Source organism: Artemia sp. Qi Xiang Cuo, chromosome 10 (genome assembly GCF_049724085.1).
Source record: "Artemia sp. Qi Xiang Cuo chromosome 10, ASM4972408v1, whole genome shotgun sequence".
Taxonomy (NCBI): domain Eukaryota; kingdom Metazoa; phylum Arthropoda; class Branchiopoda; order Anostraca; family Artemiidae; genus Artemia; species Artemia sp. Qi Xiang Cuo.
In genome coordinates, this window is record NC_142803.1 from 1478349 (window position 1) to 1490573 (window position 12225).

The following is a 12225-nucleotide window of genomic DNA, read 5'->3' on the forward strand; positions in this document are numbered from 1 at the left end:
TCCCCCCATCTTATTTTCTTTTGCTCTCTCCTGCAATTAAATGAATAACAATTTTAATAGCTACTATCCAATCTTTATTCCTACTACCCAATTTGGCTTAATTCTATCCTGTTTTGGATTTTGCTCGTTCAACCAACTTGAGGCTGTTGAGTCAAAAGAATTTGAGTCTGATACATATTTGAATGTTTGCTTAATGATTCCTTAGAAAATTGCGCTAGAATATATTGATAGATAAAGATATTTATTGCAACAAAAGACACTTTGGGCCATGGCACAAAAACAACGAATAACAAATAATACCACATGATACTAACACACACAACAGAGTATATAATAGTAACAACAAAAAGCATATAAAAAAGAAAAAAAACAAAGAAAACAAACATTATAAGGCACATAATGCCATAGAACTAACATAATTATACAAAACGTCGCATACATGATTAATGTATTGTAAATGCTTTTAATCTACATGATCATGGCAACAAAAAAGGAAAAAGACAATACTTCAAGCGTACCATATAAAATAACTTTCTATCTTTCTTTTCTTGTCCCGCGTATCGTCCATCCTCCAAAAAGCTTCTCTGTGCTGCATGGCTACACGCGCGTACCAGGCAACATTCTTAATATTCACTTTACACTTGCTTCTTAAAATTCCGACCATCTAATCCTTCTCGTTTACACCAATCCCAAAAATTTCTACCCTCAAATCCTTCAACTCCTTACAATTGAACATAAAGTGCTGTAAGTCATTATTTCCTCCGGACATCGGGCAAAAATACGGACCATTCTGCAACCTAAACCTCTCCAAACACTTCCTTCTTTCGCCAAAAGGAATAAAATTACCCCTTATTGAAATGACCCACCTTATATCCTCCCCTGAAACATTGTCAGGTGGGCCACGAACGGCTCACTTACGTGTTCTATGGCAATGTCTGTTGTGCAGACTTGACTCTTTTTGCTGGGATTGGGGAAAAATCTTATTAAAAACTTAGCTTAACTTCTAAAACTTCATTTTGTCAATTGAAGATTTTATTGTTTATTATCAAGCAGATTATATCGCGTTGTATATTGCATTTACATCGGTAATGTAGTCACTTTAAATGGGCATCATGGTGTAGATTAAAAAATCTACATCCAAAAACACATTTTTGAATTTCCGAAAGCTTATATTACCAAGGACATAAAATTAAAAACTTGGACCCTGTTTTGTCCCTTGACCTAAATTAGGTCTGGTCACTCCTGAAAACCGTAATTATCATAGATTTACTTTTGGTCCGTTCAAACTAAAGAAGTTTTTGGGTCCCTACTGCATTTTCGTCAGTGTTACCACGTTGAACGGTAAAAATAAACATCCTGTACAAATAAACAATGCTTTTCGCCCACTATAATTTAAAATTTGAAAATAATTTAATTAGCGAAGGCAATTGAATCTCCAAAGGTGAACTACACTTTGGTAAACTGTTTGGCTTACTTGTTTTTTTGTAAATTTTCTGCTGATTTTCAACTCTTTTTTTGTGACTTGGTGCCCGCTACTTTCACAAACTACATTACTTTATTTGAAGGATTTTTTTCCATAAATATTGGATTCTTTTATTTTCCAATTTTTTTTAATAAACCCAATGCCCTCACGCTAAACCCTTTGTTCTTGAAATATTTACAGGATAGTTAAAAATTTAGCGGCGACAGGCAGACGGCTCAGGGAAGAGTTCAGTCCCCAAATACAGATTATTTCTGTTCCTCAATTTTTAGTGTAGCTCTTTGCTTTCACTTAGAAACAAGTATTTTCTTATGTTAAATTTAAATTTGTTTTTAACAGGAATAAATAGGAAAACAAAGTTTTTCGACTGAAAATAAGGAGCAACATAAAAATTCAAAACGCAAGAGCAGAAATTATTCTGCGTAGATAGATAGATAGATAAGTGTATTAAAGCCAAAAAATACGGCCATGAACACAAAAAAAGCACAAATATACTAAACTTACATCGGCGATCATCATAAAAAGCACAAATATAATGAACTTGTATCAGCCAACATCAACAAACACTTAAATGAAACGTACACTTAAAAACAAGTTGCTTTAACAACATACACTTAGAAACCTACACTTAATTTGCTTTTTATTTAATTTAATTTGAATTCAACTCTTTAATAGTAAAAAGAAATGCAATGCAATTTCTTAAGCTTGATATAAATTGAAAAATAAGTTAAGGTTTACTCGTTTCATTTAAAAAAAATTCCAGATACCAAGCTATAATACAAATAAACTGAGGCGACGTACTATTTAAGACACCTGGAAGTATCAACTCATTTATTCCAAATATCCCTTCCCTTATTGTAGAAAGCCACTGGCACCGGCTCAAGCAATGCATCAAATAAGCCTCTTTAACTTTGCAAATAGGGCAAGTACATCTGACTTCATTGGGACATCTTTCTTAGCATATCTTTTAAATCTTGCATTAATTGGCAGGCAGTTAACCCTGAGTTGTATCTACAATGTGAAGTATCTACCTGGTAAATTGAGCTAAATGTAGAATTCCTCCTGCCCATAAACCACCTTAACATCCTTATAAAACTTTAATATTTTTTTTTTTTTTTTTATCTCCTCACTCCATGAAAGAGTTGTCCCCTCCTCAATATGTTATATCCTCTTCACAAATTTTGGGTACTTAAAAATAAAAAATCATATTCAAATTAAAAAACTCTTGTGTTTCAGTATTTGTTCTTTTGACATTGGGAGAAATAGTCAAACTTTAGCGTGAAGAGGATGGTATTGAGGAGGATGCAACTCCTTCATCTACGGGACAATTTTTCTTCGTATAATTTGAGTTTAAATGTTGCTACTTAATTTCAGTTGACAAAACTTGTTCTTTTTATTTGATTTCTGATTGTTTTACAAATAATGCCAGTAATTCTGGCTCACATTCCCAAAAAAATTCCCTCCCCTCTCGAAAAACTTCTCCGTGGAAAATTTTTCCCGCGTAAAATATACCCCAATTCCTTCTGGACAACTCCATCCTCACTGAAAATCCCTCCCTCCGGAAATCGTCTTGTAGAAGATTCAGCTTGATAATTTCTTCTTAGAAAAATTTCATTTGAAAAATACATTAAGTTCTAATCGTTTTGCCAGTGACTCCTGAAATATCCCTTTTCGTGGAAATCATTTCCCAGAATTCAAAGCACGCTGAAATTTCCCCAGAACATCTCCACATCGAGTCCACATCCAGTTTATCGAGAATGCCTCTCATTACAGGCAATCAAACGGTCTTATGTCAATTTTAAATTCTTGGTTAGCATGCCTGAGACTATAGGCAGGCATGCCTTTCCAAAAACTAACAAACAAGAATGTATCCAATAAGGGTCATGCATACTCCTGTCATTTACCCGTGCCCCAGCCATTTAAACATTTGCCTCTCAAATACTTGGACTATCTGTCTTGGCTTTTCTCTGTCTACAATTGGCCATGGCTTGATGCAACCTATGCAACCTACTGCAAAATAATTGATATCTTTAATTCAAGTTTAATTCATTGATCAGGCAAAGAGAAAGTAAAAGCATTTTTATGCTATATTATATTAATACATATATAATACATATATTTTAATACATATATTAAAAGCATTTTGTATAGAAATTTTGTCAAATCCCCCCATTGAAAAATATCCCCTGGAAAGTTCACCCTCGGAAATTTCCCTCCCCACGGAAAAGTATCCCCATGAAAACTCATCCCAAGCCCAAAATCCCCCCTAAGAATGTCTATATATCCCAGTAACAAATACGATACGTAAACAATGGGCAAATATTATAACTTAAAGACCAATCCCCAGTGCTGGGTGGGGGTTGTTCATGTCGTATCCAAAGGCATACTTTAGGACTTTACAAGTATGGTGAACAAAATGCTATCTCAAAACTTTTATCGGGTGATTTTGGGGAAAAAGGGGAGTGGGAGGGGGAATGTCTATATATCCTAAGAATGTCTATATATCCCAGTAACAAATACGATACGTAAACAATGGGCAAATATTATAACTTAAAGACCAATCCCCAGTGCTGGGTGGGGGTTGTTCATGTCGTATCCAAAGGCATACTTTAGGACTTTACAAGTATGGTGAACAAAATGCTATCGCAAAACTTTTATCGGGCGATTTTGGGGAAAAAGGGGAGTGGGAGGGGGTCTAATTGGCCTCCAATCTTTTTAGTCACTTAAAAAGGGACTAAAATTAAAATTTAATTTCTGTTAAAATGATACATCCACCCCTGGGGAAAAAACAACAAATACACACGCATCCGTGATCTTTCATCTGACAAAAGACAAAAAATTCCTCTTTTTAGCAGATAGTAGCTTAAAATCTCTACAAAAGTGTTCTCTGATACGCTTAATCTGATGGTTTGGTTTTTATTAAGATTCTTCAGTTTTTAGGGGGTGTTTTCCCACTTTTCCAAAAATCTGGCAAACTTTATCAGGCTCGTAGTCTTTTATAGGTAACACTGAGCTTAATGAATCTTAAATATTTGGCAGCAGCATAACAAGCCAATTCTTTAGGTGAATTTATTGATGTAAAAATTCTGTTTTTAGAGTGTCGGTTACTATTAAGCCGTGTCACTCCTTACTTACAGTTTGTTACCACTAACTGTTTGAAATCCTTGTATAATGTCATATTTCTGGCATATTTATCACTTCCAAAATAAAACTAGAATTTTATGAAATAAAAATTAACCAAGAGGGATTAGGTTCTACCTATTAGACGTTAATTTTCCACATAGAATGCGTTTTCCTTCCCTAAAACGCATTCAATGTTTATTTGGAAGGATGAATCGAAGGAGATTTTAGATATTTGGTCATTAAAATTCACTTTTTGAGGCATTAGCCCCCCCCCCCAGCTACAAAATGACCAATCTCACCTACTTCAAAATAACTGATGCACACTTACACGTCATCATATAATTTTTTTTGAAATATGAAGCAACTAAGTTTAGTTAAATGAACATTTAAAATAAATATCAGAATCATATTTCTGCAATATTAAAGGAGATATTACTCCACAGTACACTTATACAGGGTTAGTCTACATGAAAAGAGATGAAAGATATGTTCATACTCCCCCCCTCTCTTCCGATACCCCTTCCTATATTTATCTGAAGACTTAAGGAGATTTAGACAATACAGGCATTGACACGCACTCCTTTAGGTGTCTGCTGCCCCCCGCCTACAAAATGGCCCACCGCCCCTCTTTTATAATAGCTGATGCGTAATTAAACGTCACTAGACATAATTTCATGAAAATTAAAGTGAATTAACTTATTTAAATTATGAATTAAGATAACAGTCTGTAGTAACCATTTATATAGTTAAAAAGTGCACCACCATACAGTATTACTTCCTCTGCGACTATAAAGTCCAATAAATAGTTTTTGGTACGTTTAAATTGATTTCCGACACGAAAATTTTCAGTCGATAGCAACAAGGTCCTTTTACATGCTTACCGACACACAGCTAGAAAAGGTAATTCGAGGCATTTTAATCCTCACCAGGATTCTTTTAGGGGGGGGGGGGCTTGGCAGTTGCTATCAGTAGCTTTATATAAGTTGTAATATTTCAGTGTAATCTTGGATTCTAATATTCTTATTTATAATTAAATATATGTATACAATATATTAGTAGTAAGGGTATAGGGAATATCACACCTACATTCACACCTACAAGACCATGCACACTTTCACACCTACATTCACGCCTACAAGAATATGGTCAAAAGTGTATACAATACGAACGGTACATGAAACGGGACATGAAAAAATACATGGAATTACGCAAAGAAAACCCATGCCTGAGACACTACACTTAGACATGGACATTTTAAAAAGTTGGCACGGTTTTTGTTATTGATAAGAATTGCACAAGAGTAGACATTTTAAAAAGTGATCTTTAACTATAGAGCGGGCACGCATGTTAATTGGAAGATTGCCTTAACTGGAGAGTAGTTTGTTATTAAAAAATTGGATGCTACAATCAGATTTGTTTGATTGACATTTGCAAAAAACGGGTAAGGGATTTTTGGATTGGAGTGTAACTCGAGAGTAGTTTGTTATTAAAAAATTGGACGCTACAATCAGAATTGTTCGATTGACATATGCAAAAAAGAGGTAAGGGATTTATGGATTGGAGTGTAATTCGAGAGTAGTTTGTTATTAAAAAATTGGACGCTACAATCAGAATTGTTTGATTGACATTTGAAAAAAAGGGGTAAGGGATTTGCGAATTGAGGGTTATCAGTTAAGATAGCCCCTTGCCATGGAACATAGCAATCTAAGTGATCATTGGCTGGTCCAATGCATGTGTAATTGAACCAGCATATCTGATGATGGAATGCCGGAAAAAAATATGACTTGACCTAGCTTTACTTCTTCGATGTGTACTGTATAATACACAAGTGGTGTTTGAGCATTGTTGTCAATTTAAAATAGAGTTTAACGTTATAGATTACTAAAATTTGTACATGTGTGTACATGAGCTTTTTTTGAAAGACTTTAGACTACTGTAAGGCTCCCCGCGATCAGAAATTAAATTATAAAAAAGTTTCTTCAACTGAAAGTAAGGAGCAACATCACAACCCAAACGGGCAGAAATAGAGGCTGTTTCCAAAGATTTAGGATTCATTAACTATAGTGTTGCCAGTCAAAAGCTATGAGCTTGAGAAAATTGCCTGATTATCGAAAAAAGGGGAAACACCCTCCAAAAGTCGACAGGAATGGAATTGTCTTGAGGGGGGAATTTTCCATGGAAGAGGGGAAGGGTATTTTTACGTGAAAACAACTTCAACCGTGGCCCACCCCGCGATCAGAAATTAAATTATAAAAAAGTTTATTCAACTGAAAGTAAGGAGCAGCATCATCAAAAGCTATGAGCTTGAGAAAATTGCCTGATTATCGAAAAATTGGGAAACACCCTCCAAAAGTCGACCCGAATGGAATTTTCTTGAGGGGGGAATTTTCCATGGAAGAGGGGAAGGGTATTTTTAAATGAAAACAACTTCAACCGTGGCCCGCCCCCCGCAATCAAAAATTGAATTATAAAAAAGTTTCTTCAACTGAAAATAAGGAGCAACATCAAAACTTAATTGGGGCAGAAATAGAGGCTGTTTCCAAAAATAATATTTCAATATTTTTTTTTTCATAAAAACAAACTTTTTTTTTTAAACATCGAAATTTTTCAACTTAATTTATTTTTTTCTTTTTGTACATATCTTAAAATGTCAAAATATGCTTACGGTGTTGTTTGGAAAGCCACATCGTGTCTCTGACCAATCATAGAGCACAATTGTTAGAACCGTAAGCATATTTTGACATTTTAAGATATGTACAAAAAGAAAAAAATAAATAAAGTTGAAAAATTTCGAAGTTTATAAAAAAAGTTTGTTTTTATGAAAAAAAAAATATATTGAATTATTAGTTCAGATTTTACGGATATAGTTTTATTTTTTAATCCAAAAATAGACTTAAGTTTCACACCTGTACCAGAGAATTGTATTTTCCATAATTTTCTTACAAAAAAAAAGTATAGTTTACGGTCAAAACCCTTATTAGCTCAGATTTTACGGAAATAGTTTATTTTTATAGGTTTCAGACAACACACACCTATGAGAGACTAATACCCATCTCCCCCAAAACACTTTTCAGCCATTTCTTATTAAAATTTTTTATTTCAAGTCATTCACACGGGTTTTTCGCTAGAAACTCGGCCCATAGTACAGCACTATCAGTACTCTAAGACACCCCGCTCCCATCCCTCCAAAAATATTTTATTCAGAGATTTCTTGTTAAATTTTTTTATAATGAATCCTAAATCTTTGGAAACAGCCTCTATTTCTGCCCGTTTAAGTTTTGATGTTGCTCCATTTCTTTCAGTTGAAGAAACTTTTTTATAATTTAATTTCTGATCGCGGGGGTGGGCCACGGTTGAAGTTGTTTTCACGTAAAAATACCCTTTCCCTTTTCCATGAAAAATTCCCCCCTCAAGACAATTCCATTCATGTTGACTTTTGGAGGGTGTTTCTCCATTTTCCGATAATCAGGCAATTTTCTCAAGCTCATAGCTTTGGATTGGTAACACTAAAGTTAATGCTACAATAACCTTGTTATGTGAACACACTCTATTAAAATGTTCCATCTTCACTTTTTTTTTAAAGATATGACTTATGTGTTTATCGTTCCACTGCGTAAAAATACTGATTTAATACATGCAATAGACTAGGTAGTGTTGATAACCGGTCATAGAATAGCAGTGGGAAAGCCACATCGTGTCTCTGACACGATGAGCACAATTGTTAGAACCGTAAGCATATTTTTAACAGCCTCTATTTCTGCCCGTTTAAGTTTTGATGTTGCTCCTTACTTTCAGTTGAAGAAACTTTTTTATAACTTAATTTCTGATCGCGGGGAGCTGGGCACGCTTGAAGTTGTTTTCATGTAATAATACCCTTCCCCTCTTCCATGGAAAATTCCCCCCTCAAGACAATTCCATTCTTGTCAACTTTTGGAGGGTGTTTCCCTATTTTTCGATAATCAGGCAATTTTCTCAAGCTCATAGCTTTTGATGATGCTGCTCCTTACTTTCAGTTGAAGAAACTTTTTATAATTTAATTTCTGATCGCGGGGGCGGGCCCCGGTTGAAGTTGTTTTCACGTAAAAATACCCTTCCCCTCTTCCATGGAAAATTCCCCCATCAAGACAATTCCATTCCTGTCGACTTTTGGAGGGTGTTTTCCCATTTTCCGATAATCAGGCAATTTTCTCAAGCTCATAGCTTTTGACTGGCAACACTATAGTTAATGAATCCTAAATCTTTGGAAACAGCCTCTATTTCTGCCCGTTTAAGTTTTGTTGTTGCTCCTTACTTTCAGTTGAAGAAACTTTTTTTAAATTTAATTTCTGATCGCGGGGAGCCTTAGAGTAGTCTCTACAATTAAAGTGAAGATCTGATGCTAGAGTAAAGAAACTTCTTCAGGACACTGTTCTCTATTGTTTAAATTTACTCGACTGTCCCTGGCTATGATAATTAGATTGTGCAATGACCGATCAAAATAGGAAAATTTTTTTAAACCCATTACTGAACTTTGTCACAAGATCTATGCTTGATGGTGCGAAAATTGATCTGATTGTCGGAAAAACTGTAAGTTTTTTTTTGATCATGGTACTATTATCAGTGCTAGAGAGTTTCTGTATAAAGAGCTGAATATTCAGAGCCGGTGTGTGAAAAATGCAAAGGATGAAGATAATGTATTTGACATTTGTAAACAGTTAAATCAGGCAGCAAAGGATAATTTGCCTGTTCCCAATTTTGTTATATTCTCACCTTCTGAAACCCCAACAATCGGGGGGCAGTCTCGGCTACTTTAGTCTCGAAAGTTAATGAACTTTCACGGGAAATTGACGGCTTTTTAGAGAATGCGACGCATTCAAGCCCTTTTTGGCCAGCAAGAATTGATACCAACACAGAAATAAACCCTGCCCCAGTTCCTAATTGTGCTGTTATGTTAAAAAATGTCTTGCAAACCTGATTTCACATAATTCTCGTAAAAACTTTATCGATAAACTTTACCCTGTGGCCTCCAGTGAAGTAACTTAACTTAAAAAATCGACTTGTGAATGGAAACTTGCTGTTAACTCAAAGCGTGCAGCGAACAAAATGGCCAAGAATGCTAAAAACAGTACCTCAGGCATCTCGATGAGTCTGAAATCCCCACTGTTTATAGGGATCCTTAAAGGTGTACCGATCGAATATGATGAGAATCAAGTAAAATATCTTGTACCAAACTGCGTTAAATTTTCACAGTGCGAAAAGTCCAGAGTGTTCAAGGTCTACATTGAGTCGAAACGAAACCTGGATCAGTTCATAAAAGTTTCTGTGAAAGTTGGCTACGAAAAGCTTTCTGCACAAGCATTTTATATCTCCCAAAGCGTTGTTTCTCATGTCATAAGACTGGGCATCTGGCCTCGCAGTGCACTAATCGGGCCCTCTGCTCTCGCTGTGGATCATGCGATCACACCTCAAACAGTGCCTCTCCGAGTTTGGAAAAAATGTTCTGTCTATAATGTAAAGCTACCGGCCATACTTGTTACAGTGTAGTGTCCTAATAACAATAGTCAACTAGCAAAGCCCATGGTATGACATGGATGTTTCTACTACTACGCAAGCTGTACTTTCGTGGAATATTAATGGTGGACTTTTAGTCAAAATTCGTGTGATAAAAGGTTTGCTTTCGAATTGTGACGTATTGTGCTTGCAAGAGCATTTTTTGACGAGTCATAGTTTAGGCCTTCTGAAAATTGACAATAATTTTACTAGCTATTTGGTGCCCGCTAAACGATCCGCTTCTAGTGGCCGCCCCTCGGGTGGTATTGCGATGCTTGTTAGGACCTCGTGCCGGTCGAGTATTTTTGATTCATGTGATTTTTTTCTTGCTGTCCGTGTAAAAGAGCATATTATTGTAAACGTCTATCTCCAAACAGATTATCGCAATGACCGATCGGAATTTTTTTTACCTCTGCGTGTGAGAAACTGGGGTCTTGCCTTTCAAAGATTCGCCTGTTAGGTAAGTGTTGTATTATTATAGGAGATTTTAACTGTAATTTAACTGACGCCTCGTTATTGCGTACTTCTATTTTGTCTGGTATTTTTGACGATTGGCTTAGGATATTGCCAAAAGATCTTGATTACACTTACACACACCATTCAAGTCACGTATCGAACCTTGACCATGCAGTTTCTTCTATAAATCTCCAAGTGTCCCCTATTCACGTCGTTACTGATTTCCAACTATCAGACCACCTTCCAATATCTGCATCTATTTATTGTTCCTCTGCTCAGTCTACTCCCACTAAACAGCCACATCAGCCCCACGCCCAATTTTACAGGGATTGGGAAAATATCCAAGATGACCTTTTTGCTGCAGTAACTAATTCTGTCCTTCATAAAATTCATGTTCCGTTCCAGCTGCTCATGGAAAATCCGCAAGTTGATGCAAATGAAATACGGATGTTGCTAGATATCTATCTTGCAAAAATTTGCCATGCTCTGCGATGCCCAGAAAAAGCCAGTATAACTCTTAAACGTATACGTCGGGGTGTCACAAAGCACTGGTCCAGTAATCCGACCCTAGTTGAAGCTTGGAGAAAATCTAAATTTTGGTACCATTTGTGGCTCCAGTGCGACCGTCCTCGCTCTGCCTGGGTTTCTAACATTCGTCTTTCTACCAAAAGAAAGTTTGCAAGAGAACTATGTATCCACATGAACCAGATAGTTTAAGAGACATCTCAGCAAGCTTCTCTGTACCAACCTTCCATCTGGAGAAATGTATCAAGAGATCTTCCTAGCGCCTGACTATCTGCTCAAGTTATTCCTGATTCCGAATGGAATTCATACTTCTCAGCTGAATTTTTCCCGCAAGATGCCCCCCTACAGTCCGAATATGAAGATAAGATTGATAAATTTCTGTCTAGGTGTCCAACCGACAATTTTGTTGTTTCAGCTGATTCTGTACTGCGAGCAATCCAACGCCTAAAGCGTAAGAAATCTTCTGGCATCGATAAAATAAGCACTCTTCACATTCTGCATGGAAGCGAGCTGCTGGTAAACCATATTGCTCTTTTGATGCAGATGATTGTTACCCAAGGAGTTGTACCGTCTTCTTTCTCAATCGGAGATCTCACTCCAATTCCAAAGAAAGGTAAACTCGCAACTCAGTGCTCGTCCTTCCATCCTATAACAGTGGCTACTACCTTCTGTAAGCTTTTTGAACTTCTGTTTATTGACCAACTGAACGCAAAATGCTATTTTCCACCTAACCAATTTGGATTCCAGCCACGGCTCGGTTGTGCCCACGCTTTGTCGGTTGTCGCGAACGCATTGATCGATGCTGATGCATCAGTTGAAACTCTCGTGTTGGCTGGGCATGATGTTCGTAAAGCGTTCTACTCTCTCATTCACGCCGCTATGCTATTCCATGCAGCAAAACGTGGATTGAGCCCCTCATATATCAGAGCCCTTCGAGACATGTGTTATCGTCTTAATGTTCGCCTAATACTTCACCCATTAGCTAAAGTTGACGGCTCTCAAGTCTATGCACCAGCCCCTAATATTTTTGTCAATGTTGAAAAAGGTACCCGTCAAGGTGCTGTTCTCTTCAATAATGTAGTTCTTGATGCACAGTCAGCTGTTCCCACATC

General features: G+C 36.4%; 1 protein-coding gene across 2 annotated transcripts in view; it reads left to right on the top strand.

Moving 5' to 3' along the window:
- Positions 1–12225, top strand: part of LOC148947346 (sodium-independent sulfate anion transporter-like) — a 161657-nt gene that overhangs the window by 39901 nt on the left and 109531 nt on the right. The window lies entirely within an intron of this gene.